Source organism: Oncorhynchus mykiss, chromosome 4, assembly GCF_057628025.1.
Source record: "Oncorhynchus mykiss isolate SJ-2025 chromosome 4, ASM5762802v1, whole genome shotgun sequence".
NCBI lineage: Eukaryota > Metazoa > Chordata > Actinopteri > Salmoniformes > Salmonidae > Oncorhynchus > Oncorhynchus mykiss.
The window spans coordinates 86,233,999-86,245,390 of NC_143025.1; the positions used below are offsets into that span (position 1 = coordinate 86,233,999).

Genomic DNA, 11,392 nt, shown 5'->3' on the forward strand with positions numbered 1-11,392 from the left:
TGGTATTTACGTCACCACAGACTACTACATGTCCCTGGGCCTGGAAATGGTTGATCTCCCCTCCTAGGATGGAGAAGCTGTCTTCATTAAAGTATGGGGATTCTAGTGTGGGGATATAGATAGCACACAGGAATAGATTTTTCAATGTAAAAAAATACACATATATTTCTAGCCTAATGTAAAATGTTCCTGTTTTGATCAATTCAATGGAGTGGGTTAAGTCTGATCTGTATCAAATTATCATACCCCTTGAGTCTCTTCCCTGTGTATAACCTGGTAGTTTGGTGGATGGGACTACCAGCTCTCTGTAACCTAGAGGGCAACCAGTGGGTCCATCTCCTTAATACCATGTTTCTTGCAGGATGACAGTGTCTGTACTTCTGATGTATTTTGTGAATTCTGGGATCCTGCTCTTTAGGCCAAAGGCATATTGCCTCAGACCCTGTATATAATAGCATTACGGTATGAGAGGTGTGGTGTATTGCCAAAGTACCTTGACTAAGGGCGGTTCTTATGCATGACGCAATTCAAAGTGCCTGGATACAGCCCTTGGCCATATATCACAAACCCCCGGGGTGCCTTATTGCCATTATAAACTGTTCACTAAGGTAGTTAGAGCAGTTAAAATAAATGTTTTGTCATACCCGTGGTATAAACTGGGTGGTTTGAGATCTGAATGCTGATTTGTCGAAAGCCGTGGTATATGTTGAGGGGGATTTATAGTGGGATTTAGAGGGGGATTGTAGATGGGAATTGTAGAGGGGGATGTCCATGAAAATGAGGAAAGATGAGCGATAAAGAGAGAGAAGGGAGAGAAGGATGAATGAGTTATTTCTATAATACCACCTAGAGCAGTCGTAGCCAGGAATAAAGCATTCACAAAGGTGTTTGCCTTAACATTTTTCAGAACAGAAATAATCACTAGAACAAAAGCACGTTCTCTCATCATAACTACAGCTTTGACTACACAGTGGTAGAAAAAATACCCACTTGTCATACTCGAGTAAAAGTATAGATACCTTAATAGAAAGTGAAAGTCAACCAGTAAAATATTACTTGAGTAAAAGTTTAAAAGAGAAACCTTTCCTCACTAAAATTAACAACTCTCTTTTCCCTGTCTTCTACTTGGCGACAGCTGTGTCACTAAAATCATCATAGTGGCTCCACAAGTAATAACTGGGCAGACAGTGTGGCAGATGGACCAAAGTAAAGGGGTGAGAGGGAGAGAAGGAACAAGACACAGGGGAGTGGAGATGAGGACTCTAGCTCTGTTGTTGATTGATCCTGATGGGTCTCCTGTCCTTAACTAGGTTAGAGAGGTTTATATGAATGACTGACCTTAAGCCAACTCAGGAAGGAAGGAAAGAGCTGTCTCAACCACTGAGTTGGGTGCGTGGGAAGGAGGGAGGGAGGGAGGGAGGCAGGCAGGCAGAGAGAGAGACAGAGAGAGAGACAGAAAGAGAGAGCGAGACAGACAGAGAGTGAGAGAGAGACAGACAGATTCGATGTATGGTACACTTGACTAGAACATGATAGCAGAAGTCTGAAAATTGTTAAAATTATGTAACAAAGGGCCTCAAATCCATACAGCTCTTGTCAAAGTCACATGGTTTCCTTTCTGAAGAATAGAGATTAAAGCATCCTCACAAGATGTTACAAATGCAGGGATTGAATGAGAGACCAGATCTAAAGCACAGAAATATAAGATGATTTTCTCTCTCTTTCTCTCTCTCTCTCTCTCTCTCTCTCTCTCGCTCTGTCTACTCTCTCTCTCTCTCTCTCTGTCTAGCTCTCTCTCTGTCTAGCTCGCTCTCTCGCTCTCTCTCTCTCGCTCTGTCTAGCTCTCGCTCTCTCTCTCTCTCTCTCTCTCTTTCTCTCTCTGTCTAGCTCTCTCTCTCTCTCTCTAGCTCTCTCTCTCTCACTCACTCTCTCTCATTCTCATTCTCTCTCTCTCTCTCTCCCTCCCTCTGTCTGTCTAGCTCTCTCATTCTCATTCTCTCTCTCTCTCTCTCTGTCTAGCGCTCTCATTCTCTCTCTGTCTAGCTCTCTCATTCTCATTCTCGTTCTCTCTCTCTCTGTCTAGCTTTCTCGTTCTCTCTCTCTCTCTCTCGCTCTCTCTCTCTCTCCCTCCCTCTGTCTGTCTAGCTCTCTCATTCTCATTCTCGTCCTCTCTCTGTCTAGCTTTCTCGTTCTCTCTCTCTCTCTCTCTCTCTCTCTCTCTCTCTCTCTCTCTCTCTCTCTCTCTACCAGGCCTCGAACATTGTTCAATGCAATCGGTGGATGTAAAGGTGTGATTGAGTTGTTTCTATCTGCACCCCATGGCTTTTTCCTCTAAGAGCGAGTCGACAGTACTTCATGTTCACAGAGAAGGTGAGAGACAAAATGACATCCTGCTCTGACAGCTTTTACACTAGCCAGCCAGACAGCCAGACAAACAGCCAGCCAGACAGCCAGCCAGACTGCCAGCTAGCCAGACTGCCAGCCAGCCAGACAAACAGACAGGCAGCCAGACAGACAAACAGAAAGCCAGCCAGCCAGACAAACATCCAGACAGACTGTCAGCCAGCCAGACAAAGAGACAAACAGATAGCCAGACAAAAAGACAGACAGACACACAGGAAGGCAGTTGACTGACTCCACTCATCGTGTGGTGATGCTGTATGTCACCATAAGACGTGTTATGTTGTATAATTATTACACACATACTTACATATCTCAGTATCCTTTAATAATAATTACTATTTCAACACTAGGTCCTAGTAAAGGATACTGAGATATGTAAGTATGTGTGTACATTTAGATTGATAAGTGTGGCAAATAGCCTCGCTCCCTACACTTCCCACCTCCAGATGCATGCATAGTGCACTACTTTTGACCAGGTCTTTTGTGAGAAAGGCACTCCGTATAGGCTACTGCGTCCGTCATAGCTGTATAAAAAGTAAGTCACCTCAGAGGTTAAATCAAATCTAATGTATTTATATAGCCCTTCGTACATCAGCTGATATCTCAAAGTGCTGTACAGAAACCCAGCCTAAAACCCCAAACAGCAAGCAATGCAGGTGTAGAAGCACGGTTACTCTATACTGTGTCTACTATTTCAATATTAGAATACATTTTTCTTTAAGCATGCATTATAAAAAGGTTACAAGACGAAATGTCACAGACATGGATAGGAATCTTTTCATCTCTTCAAAGTGGAGTCGCATTTCAACAGCTCAGACACGAGATGTACGGATTACAAAGGGAAAACCAGCCACGTCGCGGACACCGACCTCCTGCTCCCGGACAAGCTAAACACCTTCTTTGCCTGCTTGAGGATAACACAGTGCCATCAACTTGGGCCGCTCCCGAGGACTGTGGGCTCTCGTTCTCCATGGCCGACATGAGTCAGATATTTAAAGGGGAATGGAAACCATTTAGGAAGTGGAACTAAGAGATGTATTCCATCCACTAATACTAAACATGTGCATTTAACATAAAAAACCTCTATATTTAGTATTTTGATTGCCGAAAGCGTTTATTTGAGCTATGTTCAGAGCCATTTTAAATTGCAATAGTAACGACTGACGCCAGTGCGTCATTGGCCGAAGTCAGCAAATTGTCTGTGTTATTGAGTTTTCACGCAGAGAGTGAATGAAGATGGCAACCACAAGTAGTAATTCAAACATGAACTGTATGGTGCCAGGCTGTATGAATTGGCTCCAAAAAAATCCCTTGGTAAACTACCATCGACTGCCCAAGGACCCACAACTTTTGTAGAAGTGGCTCCATACCATGAAGAGGAAGGACTTGCTTGAGCTAGCAGGATCTGCAGACAGCTCTTCACGGAGGCAGACTTCGCAATGAAGGGCACTTTCGATGTGGCAACCGGGAGTTTCCGAATGGAAAGCAGTCATCGGACTACGTTGACGCCCTCCGCTTGCGCCTGACGTTAACCGGTCATGTGGTTGACTAGGCTAGCGTTAGACACAGGACAACTTTGTTGCAACTCTAATTGAAGGTAACTAGCTAATTGCGTCTGAAGTTTTTTTGTGTAACACCCCCCCCCCAGCAAATAACGTTAGCAAGCAACTCAACTGCAACTAAAATTGCAACAGTTTATCCGTGTACCTCTGTTATTAGGTAACGTTAGTTACTGTAGTAGCTAGCTTCCACCTCAGATAGTCAAGTACTGGAATACACTTTGTTGACAGATTTGTTTTGTAATGTTTTGTTAACTCCACCTCATTTACTGTGTGTGTGTGTGTGTGTGTGTGTGTGTGTGTGTGTGTGTGTGTGTGTGTGTGTGTGGATAAAGCTCACAAGACAGGTAGCTTGTTAATGCCAACTGATATATTAACAAAACGTTTGTTTGTTTGTTTTCAGGATGACATCTTCATCCCTGAAAATGTTTTCATCCTGGAGGAGACTGTTCAGGAGGCAAAAGAGGTACATGCAAATCCATGTTATTTCTAAGGCTATTGTTCATTTCCAGTATCTGCAGTGATTATTGAATATAACTATAGCCTAATAGATGTCTTAATTGTTTTCAACCAACAGGAAAGAACAGTTAGTACAGCCAAACTGACCCCTGGGTGCCAGAGTGTTTCCTGTGCTGCGGTGGAGAAGCGGTCTACCGGAACCAGCACTAAAGAGCTGGATTTGCTACCGTGTCCCGGTTCTACTGTTTCGACTCTCTCTCTCTCAACCTCTAGCTATGAAAAGCCAACTGAGGTGTTGAACTGTTGCACCCTCTATAACCACTATGGTTATTATTTTGATGATAAAAAAAGGGCTTTTGTAAAATACATTTGATTGATTGGTTGATTGATTGTTTTCTGTGCTGGATGCTGTGTATTCACTGTCTGAGTGATGGGACATTTTTATAGTATCTGTAACATATTTTGGTGTGTATTAAATCTTCACCTTAAAGTGGCAATCAGCAGTAGAAACAATAGCAAAGTCTCTCCCTGCTCCTCTTTGGGTAAAAAGCTGAGGGCTGGGGAAATGTAACCACTCTCAAATTCATAGACAGAGCTAAAAGGACTGAACCTCCATGATATCGCTTCGGATAAAGGAATCAGCTAAATGGCATATATTATTAAAGTCTACTTTGACTCCCAACTAGCTGCCCATTGTAGTAACCATTCCTTTCCAATAGATGGCAGCCAAAGCTAGTTGAACTCACTTTTCTAGCGACAGAGACACGGCATTGGTGTGCCCTGAAACTAGTATCTTCAAAGCAAGTTTATCTGTTTACGCTTGAACCTGTTGTTATAGTGGACAAGATAACTAATACTATTTTTACATAAGGCCTATGTCTTAGGCTAGACTAGATTTACTAAATTAACTGGTTTTATTCAAACTTTTATTCAATGCCTTTGCTTCTGGCTATGCGTGCCTTATGAAAGAAATGAAATATGCAGTGTCACGTCCTGACCTTAGTTCCTTTTTTATGTCTCTGTTTTAGTTTAGTCAGGGCGTGAGTTGGGGTGGGCATTCTATATTTTGTAGTCTAGGTTTTGTAATTCTATGTGTTTGGCCTGGTATGGTTCCCAATCAGAGGCAGCTGGCAATCGTTGTCTCTGATTGAGAACCATACTTAGGCAGCCTGTTTTCCCACTATGGGTTGTGGGTAGTTGTTTTCTGTCTCTGTACCAGACAGAACTGTTTTGTGTTGTTCTATTTTTGTTATTTTGGTCTTAGTGTTCTGAGTTATAATAAATATGAACATGGACACTTACCACGTTGCATATTGGTCCGATCCTTCCTACTCTTCCTCAGGTGAAGAGGTCAGCCGTTACACGCAGGGATGAGACACTGTACACCTCGTCCTCCCATGTGGCCATCGGGTGAACTAGCGATAAGCTGTCGGCCTGTATGCTCCGCAAACTAAATCATAATAAAAGTTAGTCTAAAAGCAAAACTAAATCACCATGTATTTATAATGAGCACGTCCCATTATTGGTTAGAATGAGATTTCATGAATCATGATGCTGTCTGCGATTCCAACTCCGGTCGTCTAATCTAAAAGGTAAATATGTTACCAACAAGCCAAACAGCGCTGGTGGTAAACATTGGTATAGGATACTGATGATATTTTAGGTATTTTCTTAAAACTGCATTGTTGGTTAAGGGCTTGTAAGTAAGCATTTCTACACCTGTTGTATTCAGCGCATGTGACAAATTCCAATTTGATTGGATTGGATTTGATATATAAATTGAGCACCTACACACTACTGATATTAACCTTATACAATTTACAACCAAGCTAAATTTCACAAATTATTTAACTGACATATCGGTTGCTGAGTGGTTGATTAACCTCTTCTGCCAGGAAGTCCTTCATCAGTGACCTGTCCAATAAATACATCGCCAGACAAACAGACAGGAACCTCTGATTGAATGTAATACAGCCACCATCCAGACAAAAAGACAGAAACCTCTGATTGAATGTAATACAGCCACCCTCCAGACAAACAGACAGGAACCTCTGATTGAATGTAATACAGCCACCATCCCGACAAACAGACAGGAACCTCTGATTGAATGTAATACAGCCACCATCCAGACAAACAGACAAGAACCTCTGATTGAATGTAATACAGCCACCATCCAGACAAACAGACAGGAACCTCTGATTGAATGTAATACAGCCACCATCCAGACAAACAGACAGGAACCTCTGATTGAATGTAATACAGCCACCATCCAAACAAACAGACAGGAACCTCTGATTGAATGTAATACAGCCACCCTCCCGACAAACAGACAGGAACCTCTGATTGAATGTAATACAGCCACCATCCAGACAAACAGACAGGAACCTCTGATTGAATGTAATACAGCCACCATCCAGACAAACAGACAGGAACCTCTGATTGAATGTAATACAGCCACCATCCAGACAAACAGACAGGAACCTCTGATTGAATGTAATACAGCCACCCTCCCGACAAACAGACAGGAACCTCTGATTGAATGTAATACAGCCACCATCCAGACAAACAGACAAGAACCTCTGATTGAATGTAATACAGCCACCATCCAGACAAACAGACAGGAACCTCTGATTGAATGTAATACAGCCACCATCCAGACAAACAGACAGAAACCTCTGATTGAATGTAATACAGCCACCATCCAGACAAACAGACAGGAACCTCTGATTGAATGTAATACAGCCACCATCCAGACAAACAGACAGGAACCTCTGATTGAATGTAATACAGCCACCATCCAGACAAACAGACAGGAACCTCTGATTGAATGTGCTGAGGTACCAGGTACTCCAGACTTCCGGCGCCGACAGACATTTTTATTTATTTTTTTTTTTACGTGTTATTTCTTACATTAGTACCCCAGGTCATCTTAGGTTTCATTACATACAGTCGACAAGAACTACTGAATATAAGATCAGCGTCAACTCACCATCAGTACGACCAAGAATATGTTTTTCGCGACGCGGATCCTGTGTTCTGCCTTACAAACAGGACAACGGAGCGGATCCCATGCAGCAACCCAAAAAAACGACTCCGAAAAAGAGGGAAACGAGGCGGTCTTCTGGTCAGACTCCGGAGACGGGCACACCGTGCACCACTCCCTAGCATTCTTCTTGCCAATGTCCAGTCTCTTGACAACAAGGTTGATGAAATCCTGAGCAAGGGTAGCATTCCAGAGGGACATCAGAGACTGTAACGTTCTTTGCTTCACGGAAACGTGGCTCACTGGAGAGACGCTATCCGAGGCGGTGCAGCCAACGGGTTTCTCCACGCATCGCGCAGACAGAAACAAACATCTTTCTGGTAAGAAGAGGGGCGGGGGCGTATGCCTTATGGCTAACGTGACATGGTGTGATGAAAGAAACATACAGGAACTCAAATCCTTCTGTTCACCTGATTTAGAATTCCTCACAATCAAATGTAGACCGCATTGTAGACCCACATGCTTCAAGAGGGCCACCATTGTTCCTGTTCCCAAGAAAGCTAAGGTAACTGAGCTAAACGACTACCGCCCCGTAGCACTCACTTCCGTCATCATGAAGTGCTTTGCGAGACTAGTCAAGGACCATATCACCTCCACCCTACCTGACACCCTAGACCCACTCCAATTTGCTTACCGCCCAAATAGGTCCACAGATGATGCAATCTCAACCACACTGCACACTGCCCTAACCCATCTGGACAAGAGGAATACCTATGTGAGAATGCTGTTCATCGACTACAGCTCGGCATTCAACACCATAGTACCCTCCAAGCTCGTCATCAAGCTCGAGACCCTGGGTCTCGACCCCGCCCTGTGCAACTGGGTACTGGACTTCCTGACGGGCCGCCCCCAGGTGGTGAGGGTAGGCAACAACATCTCCTCCCCGCTGATCCTCAACACTGGGGCCTGGGGCCCCACAAGGGTGCGTTCTGAGCCCTCTCCTGTACTCCCTGTTCACCCACGACTGCGTGGCCACGCACGCCTCCAACTCAATCATCAAGTTTGCGGACGACACAACAGTGGTAGGCTTGATTACCATCAACGACGAGACGGCCTACAGGGAGGAGGTGAGGGCCCTCGGAGTGTGGTGTCAGGAAAATAACCTCACACTCAACGTCAACAAAACTAAGGAGATGATTGTGGACTTCAGGAAACAGCAGAGGGAACACCCCCCTATCCACATCGATGGAACAGTAGTGGAGAGGGTAGCAAGTTTTAAGTTCCTCGGCATACACATCACAGACAAACTGAATTGGTCCACTCACACAGACAGCATCGTAAAGAAGGCGCAGCAGCGCCTCTTCAACCTCAGGAGGCTGAAGAAATTCGGCTTGTCACCAAAAGCACTCACAAACTTCTACAGATGCACAATTGAGAGCATCCTGGCGGGCTGTATCACCGCCTGGTACGGCAACTGCTCCGCCCTCAACCGTAAGGCTCTCCAGAGGGTAGTGAGGTCTGCACAACGCATCACTGGGGGCAAACTACCTGCCCTCCAGGACACCTACACCACCCAATGTCACAGGAAGGCCATAAAGATCATCAAGGACATCAACCACCCGAGCCACTGCCTGTTCACCCCGCTATCATCCAGAAGGCGAGGTCAGTACAGGTGCATCAAAGCTGGGACCGAGAGACTGAAAAACAGCTTCTATAAAGGCCATCAGACTGTTAAACAGCCACCACTAACATTGAGTGGCTGCTGCCAACACACTGACACTGACTCAACTCCAGCCACTTTAACAATGGGAATTGATGGGAAATGATGTAAATATATCACTAGCCACTTTAAACAATGCTACCTTATATAATGTTACTTACCCTACATTATTCATCTCATATGCATACGTATATACTGTACTCTATATCATCGACTGTATCCTTATGTAATATATGTATCACTAGCCACTTTAACTATGCCACTTTGTTTACATACTCATCTCATATGTATATACTGTACTCAATACCATCTACTGTATCTTGCCTATGCTGCTCTGTACCATCACTCATTCATATATCCTTATGTACATATTCTTTATCCCCTTACACTGTGTACAAGACAGTAGTTTTGGAATTTTTAGTTAGATTACTTGTTATTACTGCATTGTCGGAACTAGAAGCACAAGCATTTCGCTACACTCGCATTAACATCTGCTAACCATGTGTATGTGACAAATAAAATTTGATTTGATTTGATTAATACAGCCACCATCCAGACAAACAGACAGGAACCTCTGATTGAATGTAATACAGCCACCATCCAGACAAACAGACAGGAACCTCTGATTGAATGTAATACAGCCACCATCCAGACAAACAGACAGGAACCTCTGATTGAATGTAATACAGCCACCATCCAGACAAACAGTAAGGAACCTCTGATTGAATGTTATACAGCCACCATCCAGACAAACAGACAGGAACCTCTGATTGAATGTAATACAGCCATCATCCAGACAAACAGACAGGAACCTCTGATTGAATGTAATACAGCCACCATCCAGACAAACAGACAGGAACCTCTGATTGAATGTAATACAGCCACCATCCAGACAAACAGACAGGAACCTCTGATTGAATGTAATACAGCCACCATCCAGACAAACAGACAGAAACCTCTGATTGAATGTAATACAGCCACCATCCGCTGGTATTTTGTTCTGTATCGACACCATCTCTTTACAACACACACACTCATACTCTAGCCATTATCTGGCAGCATCCCCACTCACACCAGTTTGTGTTTGCCTACGCCGTCCCTCTAACAGAGGTGTTTCAGGTGCCATATTTGTGTTGTTAGTTACTGGTACGAGAACGAACTCTATGATCTGGGGTAATGATTGGTTCAAACATGACCGGCTTCAGTAGTTTTATTGGTTCCCCAATTAACATTATTTAATTCTTTACGTGTGTTAAACCTCGCAAAGCAGACGGCCTCCCTATGTCCTCAGAGCATGCCGCAGACCAGCTGGCTGGAGTGTTTACGGACATATTACATCTCTCCCTGTCCCAGTCTGCTGCCCCTGCTTGCTTCAAGATGTCCACCATTGTTCCTGTAGCCAAGACAGAAAAGGTAACTGAACTAAATGACTTCTGTCATCATGAAGTGCTTTGAGAGACTAGTTAGGAATCATATCACCTCCAATTTACCTGACACTCTAGATCTACATAAATTTCCATACTGCGCCAACAAATCCACAGACGACGCAATCGCCACGCAATCGCCATCACCAGGGGCACACTGCCTGCCCTCCAGGACACCTACAGCATCCGATGTCACAGGAACGCCAGCATATCAACCACCCGAGCCACAGCCTGTTCACTCCGCTATCATCCAGAAGACAGGGTCAGTACAGGTACATCAAAGCTGGGGCCAAGAGACTGAAAAACAGCTTCTATCGCAAGGCCATCAAACTGTTAAATAGCCATCACTAGCCAGCCTCCACCCAGTACCCTGCCCGGGAACTTAGTCATTGTCACTCGCAGGCTACCGCCCAGTTACTCAACCCTGCACCTTAGAGGCTGCTGCCCTATGTGCAATGGTTTTCAATGTCTCATATTCCATGTCTCATTGGAGGGTGATGAAGTCCCATTACTCTTCAACAATTTCTCTGATCTAAATGGGTATATTTGTGACAGTTAGATGAATTGGCAAGAGTATGAAGATACAGTGTGCCTCTCAGACTCCAGTACATGGCAGAAGCGGTGAAACATTCATACTTGTAAACAATTTCACATACATGTGACAAGAGCTAGTAGTGTTTTTACACTCCGGACTTTGGACTCCGACATTGCTCACCCTGATATTTATATATATTTTTAATTCCAGTCTTTTACTTTTAGATTTGTGTTTATTGTTGTGAATTGTTAGATATTACTGCACTGCTGGAGCTAGGAAAACAAGCATTTAGCTACACCTGCAATAACA

The 11,392-nt window shown here is 44.1% G+C and overlaps 1 long non-coding RNA gene across 1 annotated transcript; it reads left to right on the forward strand.

The window, feature by feature from the left end:
- The first annotated feature begins 3,755 nt into the window (after nt 1-3,755).
- LOC110522575 (uncharacterized) lies at nt 3,756-5,726 on the forward strand. Its single transcript, XR_002473342.3, has 3 exons — nt 3,756-4,000; nt 4,366-4,428; nt 4,540-5,726. It is a non-coding gene; the product is annotated as an uncharacterized LOC110522575 (long non-coding RNA).
- Nucleotides 5,727-11,392: the final 5,666 nt, after the last annotated feature.